Here is an 11,322-nt window from a genome sequence, read left to right on the forward strand (position 1 = left end):
CAAATTCAGCAGGGGCTAAAAGTAGTCTCCATTGTTGATTTAATTAGTAGTAGTTTTTTTAATGACATTTATTAAAAAAAAGAAGGTTTAGTTTTACCTGACAGACACATATGTCTGTCAAGAGAGGTCAAAGGAACAAGAGGCATTACACAATTATTAGAGTGATGATGCCCTCAAACAAAAAGAGCTAGGCCTTATCAGAGACTTCTGAAATTGAAACAGATGAGGGGGATTATGAGCCTGTATTTACAGATAATTTTCGTATTTTCACCTCCAGGCTCACTAATGAGAGTGTATTTGAGAGCTACTAGCAGGAGAGTGGTTCACAAATGGCAATTTTCAGCTTATGAAATAGCTTGAAAATTGCAGACTAAAATGCTCTTTCTGATGGTGATGAAAAGATCTCATTAAAATAAATAGTAGAGAGCCTCTTTGTTGTGCTTACTGGGAGGACAAGGGGAGCCTAATTCTCCCGCCATGATGTTGTGCATTGTAAGGGAGGGTTGCCTAGGTGTAGGGCCCTTCACTTTGATGAGGCCAAAAAGGGTAAGGGATGTCTGTTTAATGACTCAGACTCAAACAAGTTAGAAAATGAATTATATGCAGCTAGGTGTGATGCTTCCAGCACTGGCTACACAGCCAATTTCTTTCCCAAGATTCAGACACCTAAACACAACAGGCAGGAAGCTATTATGACCGATACTAAATGAGAAAACAGGAGGGAAAATGGACATACAGACTGAAAAATGAAAGAGCTGCAAAAATATTGTGAAGAGAATGAACTGAATGGAGTTGCCTAAATAGGAATCTTTTGGTTGAATGAGGAATGCCCACTGGATTCATAAACTATGCCGTGGTATTGTGTAAAATGGTTTAGATGTTTTGGGGAGGTAGTAGAGAGGACCATGATGGGAATGAGATTGTGTCCACTGCCTCGCCTCTGGGAAATTGAGCCTTTTGTAAGAATATGTTGTGGTCATTTTCCACTGAAACAATGCACTTTGTAAGATGACTCACACTTGCCAGGCATCACACAGCAAAGGTTAATGACGGATAAATTGAAAACGACGGCCCTATTTCGGAGGGAAATTACTGTGTGTCAGTGTCTAAAGAAAAAAGAAGAAATAACGACACAAAAACAGATGTGGCGTTGTTCCCACCACAGATGCCAAACCCTGCTCCCTCAACAGAAAGAAAGAGAAAAAAGAGATCTCTTTTACAGCAACAATGATCCTAGCTAATGGAGCACAAGTGACCACTTATTGTGATTCACCCAAACAAAACAAAAATCTAATTTCACTCAAATAAAAGCTGAATGCACCTGAATTATACCCTTTTCTAACTATATGAAGCATCGGTGCCTGCATCTCATTAAATTGCTGACACCATTTTATTGTTTGGTGATGAATGAAGGTCGTTTATCCTTTATCATCTCTATTAAAGTAAAGACTTTAATTTCTTTTGCCAGTCTCTATGATGTATTCAATCAAAGCAGCGTTATTATCTCCTTTAATTTTAATTAATTTGGAGCAGACAGTAAAAGTGACAGACTGGTTCAATAAGAAAAATGAAAAGAGCTCTGAGCTTATAAAACATTTCTAGATTTATTGTGGTAAACAAGGCTTTTCAGACTTGTGTTCCAGCACAATATCTATGCTGTTTTGAACATGCTGTTAAATCAAATTTAATATCAACATTGAAGTTTAGACTCCACCTTCTAGTTTAATACAAAGTCCTTAGCGAGCATTAAATGTCAATTACTGCCATCTACTGGCCAAACTGTTTAACTGTTCAGTTGAATATATTATGCTTCTTACAGGGAAAGTATGGATATATTCTGTTTTTCCTTAAAAGAAGAAAAAAGTATTGTTCATCCATGAAGCCTGATAGTTCATATCGTGATCTGCCAAACAGCTTCAGTGTATCTGTGGCAACTCAGTGTTACACCAGGTCATATGTTTTTCCACTAACACATACGCGCGCACACACATTATGTATCAGTCTGACCACTTCTGACCACTGCTAAAGCTGTCTGTATATACTCTGATATTATCTGCCACACTAAATTAGTTACTATTTGCAAGACAAAGAAGAAAAGTTACCTTGTTTCCTCTCAAATTTTCAGTGTCAAACAAAGCAGAATTATTCTTGGTTTGGGAGTCAACCATTTTCCCTTTCATCTTCATTCATAGTCCCTCCATCTTGCTGAGGTCAGCTGTCAGCATTCTCCAACCATAAGAAGGATACATACAGCATACAGTATGAATCTGATCACAGTATTAATTTTTAGCTGTGTTTGGCAGGCTTTCGGTCTTCTTACAAAAGGACCAACAGGTTGATTAAAACTGTAAGTCCTGTAGAAGTGCGCCACTTTTCCTCAATCTTTAATCCGTGACCCATTTTTCAATGTCTGAATCCTTTATCCATGTCTGAATAGTGTGGTTGACAGTGATTAATAAAAGTAAGTTGCATCAGGGTAATCATGTAAAACAGTGCAACCAAATAACCAAAAACTAACTTTATTGTATAAGTGACTGAAGTATAATGATAGAGATAAGTATGCTGATCATAGTTTACAATTAACATTGTATATGTGTCATTGCTTTGAAGTACGTATTTGTACCTTGGAAAAAGTACTACGCGTTACTAACGGCGTTACTAACAGCGTTACGTTTTTCAGTAAGGAGTAATCTAACTAATTACTATTTCTATCGTTACAACGTCGTTACCGTTACTAACAAGAAAATTCGGTGCAGTCGCGTTACTATTTTTCAACAAACAGACGGTTTAAGCTGTGTTCAGTTTAACGCATCTTATATCAGTTGCACCGAAATAACTGTAGGTAATCTGGGTGCTACAGCTTTAAGCAGCTGCACGCGCTCCCGCGGACGGCTATCACTTTCTGCCCGATCACTTTTTGGCACAACTAGTGATGGGATTTCCGGGTCTTTTTAGAGAGTCGAACCAAGCCAGCTCTTTTGGTTCAACTCTCTAAAAAGAGCCGGCTCTTTCGGCTCCAAAGCGGCTCTTCAGGTTGTTTTGTTGCTTTCATTAATTTATTATTAACAATAATATAAAATTATGCACAAAAGGAATTACTAATGTAAAAAAAAAGTGGTTTTATTTATATATGTTTATATATAAATATATGCAATATTTCTTCCAAAACAGAGCTAAATTACACAATTGAAAACATATGTGTATTGTTTGTGTATTTATACACAAGCACTCATACGTCTAGCATCCTGGAGCCCTTCTTTTGTCGTTTGTACGTGTTTTGAGTTTTTATGTGCTTCTGAGTTTTTACGTGCTTCGGAGTTTGTACGTACTTTGTCTCTAGGGGCCACCGTAAGTATACTTTTATTTATTCACTCCACATAAAATGTAATAAATAAATCATATAATACAAAAACCAACTATTCACATTTCAACTTTTAACTATTTAAATTTTCAGCTTTTTCAATTCATTAAAATATGAAAACAAAAAGAACATGCACATTCTCTGTCATATGGACCTGCATGAATAAACTTTCTGAATCCTTTATCATCTGCAACTGAAAATAGTTGTGGATGATTACTATACCTTTCTAATGTGACGTTGTTGTCCCTGGCTCTCTTTCTCTGTCTGTCTCTCCCTCCCGCTCTGTTCCTGTGCTACTGAGTGTAACTACCGCCCCTCCCCCCTCATCCCAGCTAAAGCACAAGGCTCACATGCTCACAGGAGTGAAGGGGCAGATCCAGCCAAAGCCCTTCATACTTCAATGGAGGGAAGGCTAATCAATGCCGTAGCAAACAACCCGGAGCCGTACGACACCAGCTGCTTTCTGTACTGAGACAGGAATATAAAGGACCGAGCTTGGAGGAAGATATGTAAAGAGATCGGGCAACCTGGTAAGTTCATTCATTTCTCTTAAGTTTTCTCTAAAGTTTTCGCTGACCCGGGGAAGCCGCACAAAAACTAGCAAGCCCCTGCTATTTTCCCACTGACGTGCAAATACCGTTCTGCTTTTATGCATGTTGTCATTTAGGAATATATTTTATTGTTTATTAATAAACAGTACACAGTGGTCCCGCTGTTCATCCGTCACTGCTTCGCTTTTTCGCTGATTTTCTTTTTCTTTTCTTTTTTTTTTGCACAGTACAGCATTGCATTCTGCAGCCTGATTGACAAATCTCCTTTGTGTCGTGTCTCCTGCGCTTGCCAAATTTATCATGCTTGGTTTTGATAACCATCACGTCCAATAGGAAAAACAGCACAAAAACACCCATAACTATGAGCCTCATTCGGAAATAGACACCTGCACCGCGAGGGAAAAAAGGCGCACGAAAGTGGCAGGCAGATGAAGACAAAACGCGGCATAATAATACTTTTACGTTTTGCAAAGGTTTGTACTTTGAGAATCAATTGTGAGAACTGTAACCAATGTTCATATGTGTGGGGAAAACAGTGTATAAAGTGCGTGACCAGGGGCTAGTTATTCTGAGAACCCCTGCTGCAATAAAGGAGGGACCACTGTCTACTCTATGATTATTATATTCAACCTGTTAACATTTAATACTGTATTGATAGAACCAACTGATTCTGCAGCAGAGCATCCCCAGTCCCTGAGCTCCTGCACCCACAGGTATGTACAGCAAGCACTGATACCTTTTTAGTCGGTGGGATTGCCTTGTGATCACCTTTACTAAAAATCTACAACCAATCTGATTATATCCTGTTTTTGTTTTTTTCAATGTTGAAATTAAAATCTAGTAGCAGCCTTCTAATTTCTTTGTGTTTTGTGCTGTTTTACAGGCCCACAGGGGAGGACGGCTCCGAGGCAGATGAGGGACGGGTCCCAGGACGGTCCATCGGCGCTGGAGCTGGCCATCCTGGTGTCCCTGAAGCGTTCACACCAGTCTCCAATGGAGCATTTCCTCCTCAGCCTTGTTCCTGCTCTGGAGAGCAGCTGGTCCTTTTTATTCCTGTCTCTGTAAATTCTTATATTTTATATATTTATGTTTAATGTTTTTCTGTTTGAGAATTTTAATATTATTTCAAATAAATTTTTATAATGACTAATGTCTCAGTTCTACTACACAGCAAATGTTGGCACACGACTTGACACATGTAGAATTTATTTCATATTATACTAATGACAAAATATACTAATACAGTGGGATGCAGAAGTTTGGGCAACATTGTTAATAGCCATTATTTTCCTGTATAAATCATTGGTTGTTACAATAAAAAAAAAATGTCAGTTAAATATCATACAGGAGACACACAGTGATATTTGAGAAGTGAAAAGAAGTTTACTGGATTTACAAAAAGTGTGCAATAATTGTTTAAGCAAAATTAAGCAGGTGCATAAATTTGGGCACCACAAAAAAGAAATGAAATAAATATTTAGTGTATATCAATGTGTGTGTCTCCTATATGATATATGGGGTGCCTTTGTCTGGACGTGCTTCCCATCCAGAGCTGCACAGCACAGAAGGAAGTTCCAGCGCTCCTGGAGTCCCTCTGTGATGGACCGCCAGTCTCCAGGTGAAGGCACAGCCATGAAGTCTCCACTAGACAGTCCCAGATGGCCGTCGTTACTTGGGGGGTGATCTGGCTCACCATGGACACACTGACTCTGAAACTGAACGCGATGGTCCTGAAGGAGTCCCCGGTGACAAGGAACCTGGACAATATCTAAAACAGTTGTGTTTTGTTTTAACTTTAACATATCATAGTTTGATTGGTAGCAACTTTTACAACTACAGTGTGCCAATCACTCATAATTCCTAAACATGTCAATCAGGTAGGAATGAAGTAAGACATTAATAGAAATAAAGAGTTGTATGTTGACATGTAGCCCTTTCCTTGCTTAAATCATTAATCTTTTTGAAAAATTAATCTGTGATAAGACATAGCTTATCAAGATAGAACCATGTAACTAAAGATGAACCAAACTGTTCAGTTTTATCTAACTCTGTTTTAATAAAGGCTGGTGACCCCTGCTATAGAGTCTGACAGCTGCAGGGATTATATACAAATATTCAACTATACCAGAATTAAACCAGGTCTAAATAAAAAGGAGTGAGTATCACTACAAAGGTTAACTCAGTGGTCCTAATGCTACAGTTTGATATCAGCAAGCACCGAGCGCATACATTGATGTGACACCACAGCCATGCTATCATTGCAAACACTGATAACAGTAGGGATGGGTACCGGTGTCCGGTGCCATGATGGCACCGGTTCTGACATAAACGGTAGTAACCAAACCGAAAAGCAGCGCACATTTCGGTGCTTTTTTTTTTCTTGAGCTGTGATACACTTCTAGCCAATCGTTTTACGTTTCCGAGGATAGTAGGCGGGCCCAGGTACGTACGTTCTTTTAGAGCAGAGCTACAGATTAAAAATGTCCAAGGCGAAGCGGTCAAAAGTCTGGCTGTACTTCACAGCAAAATATGCAAACTCAGCAGCCTGCAACAAGTGCTTTAAGCTGATACTGTGATACTGTCAAAGGAGGTAACACCTCGAATCCGATGAAACACCTGGCGACGCATAGCGTTTTTTTTAAAAGCCCAGAAATGCGCCGTATTTGATAGCTTGCTGCGAGACCTCACACCGAGCGCATCTACTGCGGGTGGGTTGCCTGTTATGCAACATCCCCCAAAAACACGAAGAGGAGAGTCCTGGCCCCTAGCCCTGCCAGTGTAGCAGAAATGATGAGGATGATGATGGCAGCAGCAGCCGTTCTTCTCTGCGTGAGTAGCTTCATGTTGTTCGAGTGTAATTTACGTTGAGTAGGCTAACCACGTTATTACATTAATGCATGTAAGGTGAACTAGCAAACATCATAGCTACATGCGGCTGTCCTCTTGTTTGATGGCAGATACTCCCTTCACCCTGGCCAAAAAGGCTAAAATGACCAAAGAAAAAGTGGAAAACAGTTAAACATGAGAGGTTTTGGACAAAGTTTGTGTTTTTTCCATTGTTTAAGCACTGCTTCCAGCCAAGAGTGATACCATATATGCCCCATAGCTGCAGAAAAGGCTAACATTGTTATCTTTTTACAAAAAACAGCTGAACATGAGGTTTTTGGACCAATTTTGTGTTCTCCATTCTTTAAGCACCGGTTTGAGCACCGTTTGAGCACCGGCACCATTTCAAAAGTACCGATTTGGCACATCGGATAAAACCTAAACGATACCCATCCCTAGATAACAGCATAAATTGAATTAAATCGGGACTTGATGAGACCTTCTGAGTATCACTAGAAATATTATAAACAGTAGTCTCCGTACCACAGTTTGCTATCAGTAAACACCAAGAGCATTCACTGTTAGCATAGCACATCCATGTTAGCAGTGTATAAACGATAGTTTAGCATATATTAGCACAGGTATCAATAAAGGACTACCATATTAAACACTTTTACTAACCTCAGGCAGATGGACAGGCGCTCTGCAGGTGGGATTGAGCGCTTGTAATTGGTGTCTAGGCGGGCGATTCTGGGACCAACGCGGGAAAGCAGGTCCTCAAACTGGCCAAGTGAACATCGGTGATAGCGCTGGAATCCGCCGTCATCCAGGCGCAGCTCCTGGAGCAAGTGGTGAAACTCACCAAACTGCTCACGCCTATGGAGGACCTGATGGACCCAGGTACAGCGAGGACGTCTTTTACGCCGCTGCTCTGCTCTCCACAGTACATAGAGAAGGGAGACTCTCTCTTCAAGCTGTCATGGTCGCTGTGTGGCAGGCAGGATGAGGACCCAAAATGCAAACTCACGGACTCAGGGGATAAACTCAAAATGCAGCTTTATTGCTGACAGGTGACAAACGAAAGCAGTGATACCAAAGCAATACAAAACTAAACTACACTGGGAAAAGCTAATTGTAACATATACCAGAAGACACGGGGAGAACCACACACAGCATGAGGGAGAACGCGACGCTGAACAGAGGGAGACGCAGACAGAAATACACAGAGGGTTAACGAGGAAAGTGGGAACACACGGGGAACACAGCTGACACAGATAACCCTAACGAGACAGGGCGGGGTGAACATAACACTGACGGGAGACGGGCAGAGTCAAACAGGAAGTACACAGAGGTTCAGACAGGAGGAGAGAGCACGGGGAGAACACAGACATAACAGGCTGGGGAAAACATGGAATAAAACACGAAAGGGGACAAGGGCTCATGAATACATAGAGGGGCACACAGGGGGTGAGAGTCACAAAGGGAAAGCACACAGGGAACAACATAACAGGGCAACTCGGGAAACAGAACCTAAACAGGGAACTGAATACAAAAATACAAGAGAACTAAGAATACTGGGCCAACACGGCCCAGGACCATGACACAAGCGCTAGCTCGACAGCTGCCATCTTGCAAAGACACCGGTCTGGCACAACTTCCTCCCACATTCCTCCCACATTTCCAGTTCACGCGCGTCAAAATGCGCTATGGATTTTTCTTGGACACTCGTTGAGACGCGAATGTGCACACGTCAAATTTGGGGCGTTTTGTTCGCGTCCATCGCGTTCGGTGTGAACACACCTTAAGAGCCATTTTGTTCGCGACCGACACATCACTAGGCACAACACCTGGAGCTAAGGGGGCAAAACAATCGCATGAGTGCTGCTGTTTGACTGGGGAAGAATAAAGTAGTCGCGGTAAGCCAATCACATAACCACTTCAAGGTGACAAAGCAACAAGGTGATATATACCAGTTTTCAAATTGTCTTGATAGGCCACGTAAAACCAGAGTCACGATAAACAATATATACGTGGTGTTTTTTCGTTAATAGTTTCATCACGTTTACTGTCTAAGGATAGCACTAGCAAGCACTCTCTGCTTATGATCAAAAAATGATAAAACAAAACAAAAAACAGGCCTGTGGTGTTTGTGTAAAAATGCACCGTGTCGACTAATCAAAAATGATATGGCAACATGACATTTGGTTGTTTAGGAAGAGTCAGAAGTTTTAGGAGTGACGGAGAGAGAGAGAGAGAGAGAGAGAGAGAGAAAGAAAGACAGCAGAAAAGAGAGAGAGCAAGTTTTGAGATGTGAGAAATTTGTGACATTTAGCGTGTTTGGAGTGTGTAGTTAATGTGTTGTCTTGTGTAGTTAGTGTGTGTATTATCGTTAACGAAAACTAACGAAATAACGAAAACTAGAAGTGAAAAAACATTTTCGTTAACGGAAATAAAAATAAAAACAAAAAAAGGAAAACTAGGGCAGCACGGTGGCACGGTGGTTAGCACTGTTGCCGCACAGCAAGTGAATTGGCAACTGAATTTATAGCAAAAATGTGTTTAGTTTTCGTTGATGTGTGCGTGTCATACAATAGTCAAGGGTGAAAAAGAAGTTTCGTTTCCAGATTTTTTTTTCTTGCTGTCTAATTATGCCAGCAGGTGGCAAGCACGTTAGTCGAGTCGTCTGTGTCGCTGCTCCGTCCACGCGCAGAATCATGTCAGGAAAAGTCGGGAGAAAGCGCCAGAGTCCAATTTGGGATTACTTTGAATATGACTGTGTTTTGGATAAAGCAAGTGTAGTGGAAAGAGACAAATTATGAGGGATATTTCTAAAGGGAAAAAAATCCCACAAACCTTAAAGTGCGCTTGAAAAGCTCGCACAAGAAGGCTAACCTAGCTTAACTTGAGAAGGGAGCACACTCAACCCTCATCCCCAGAAACAGAAGCTAACACCAGGCAAGGCAGCGTGATGCATCCCGAGACAACAGGACTGGGATATCTACATAACTGTGTGAGTCAATTGCCTTAACACCCAGTGCTGCAAGAGTTAATAGTCTCATTGGGGCCAAGATATACATTTTATAGTTGCCTGGTATCAATGGTTGTTCATCTGCCTTTATTTATTTATTTAAAGAACCCATAGGTGGGAATGTGAGTTGTCTGTCTCTGCGTGTTAGCCCTGCGACAGACAGGCGACCTGTGCAGGGTGCAGGGTATGGTAGCTGGAATAGCAACATACCCAAGGATAAGCAGAAGAGAATGACTGATGTGATGAAACTGGGATTTTGTTACACTTAATTATTGCAAACACAACTAAAACTATAACTGAAACTAATCAAAACTAAACTGAAACTAATGATTTTCAAAAAAATAAAAACTAAACTAAACTAGCAAACAATTGGTAAAAACTAATTAAAACTAATATAAAATTGAAAATCTGAAGTCAAAACTAAATAAAAATAAAAACTAATGAAAATTGCAAAACTATTAAAACCCTGGTGTAGATACTACTGTGGAAACTACTGTGGATAGTTTTGTGTTGTGTGTCAGAAGAACAATGAGGCAACTTCTGAATGAAAACAGGAGGAGTGATACACCTGCTGCCTTCAGACCTGCAGGTATCAGGCTTGTGATGTTCTCCTTTATACTGGACCAAAATTTTTGGAGTGGCTCAAATAATTTGTGTGGCATCTTAATGAATGCAGAACAGCTGATTGTTATGTAAATGGTTTGAAATGGTTATTTAAAAAATAGGTAAAAGGTAAATGGCTGCAAATAACGTTGTTGTTTGCAAAACTTGTGCATATGAATTTAGGGTGGCTGTAGCTCAGGTGGCAGAGCAGGTCAGCCACTAATCAGAAGATCGGTGGTTCGATCCCAGGTTGCCTCCTGGCTGCATGCCAAATATCCTTGGGCAAGATACTAACCCCATGTTTGCCTACTGGTGGTGGTCAGAGGACCAGGTGGCGCCAGTGTCCGGCAGCCTCGCCTCTGTCAGGGCAACTGTGGCTACGACGTAGCTTGCCATTGCCAGTGTGTGAATGACTGAATGTAGTGTAAAGCGCTTTGGGCTCCTTAGGGACTGAGTAAAGCGCTGTACAAATGCAGGCCATTTACCATTTAAAATTGACAATTTATATTTGCATTTAAAGTTATGAAATGTGATTCATTAAACATGTTTGTGGTTGTTACAGTAAAAAATATAACTTTTTCTACTCTGATTTTATGTTTTTTTGTCTGATTTTAGATCAATTGTGTTAATATAGTATGTCAAAATGAAAACACAACTGTAAATTCAGAAATGTGAGGTTGTGCTGAAAAGGATGATACCAAACAAGGCAAAGTAAATCGTTTTTAAAGGTGAAATTTAGAGGGAACATCAAAAGTAGTTAAAAATGGCCAATTATACCCTGGACCCCAGCGGGTTAAACATTTTTATTTAAAGTAATGCAATAGTTACTTTTCTAGTAATTAATTACTTTTATAATCTTGTAACTCAGTTACTAACTCAGTTACTTTTTTGAAGAAGTAACTAGTAACTATAATTAATTACTTTTTCAAAGTAACTTGTCCCTATTGCCAGTC

At 40.4% G+C, this 11,322-nt stretch overlaps 1 long non-coding RNA gene across 1 annotated transcript; it reads left to right on the forward strand.

The window, feature by feature from the left end:
* The first annotated feature begins 3,720 nt into the window (after window positions 1-3,720).
* Window positions 3,721-5,058, forward strand: LOC146660232 (uncharacterized). Its single transcript, XR_014913442.1, has 3 exons — window positions 3,721-3,891; window positions 4,571-4,625; window positions 4,796-5,058. It is a non-coding gene; the product is annotated as an uncharacterized LOC146660232 (long non-coding RNA).
* Window positions 5,059-11,322: the final 6,264 nt, after the last annotated feature.

The sequence above is a fragment of the Rhamphochromis longiceps genome, linkage group LG10, assembly GCF_057381845.1.
Source record: "Rhamphochromis longiceps isolate RC_006_pf linkage group LG10, R_longiceps_female_GT1.1, whole genome shotgun sequence".
Classification (NCBI taxonomy): Eukaryota; Metazoa; Chordata; class Actinopteri; order Cichliformes; family Cichlidae; genus Rhamphochromis; species Rhamphochromis longiceps.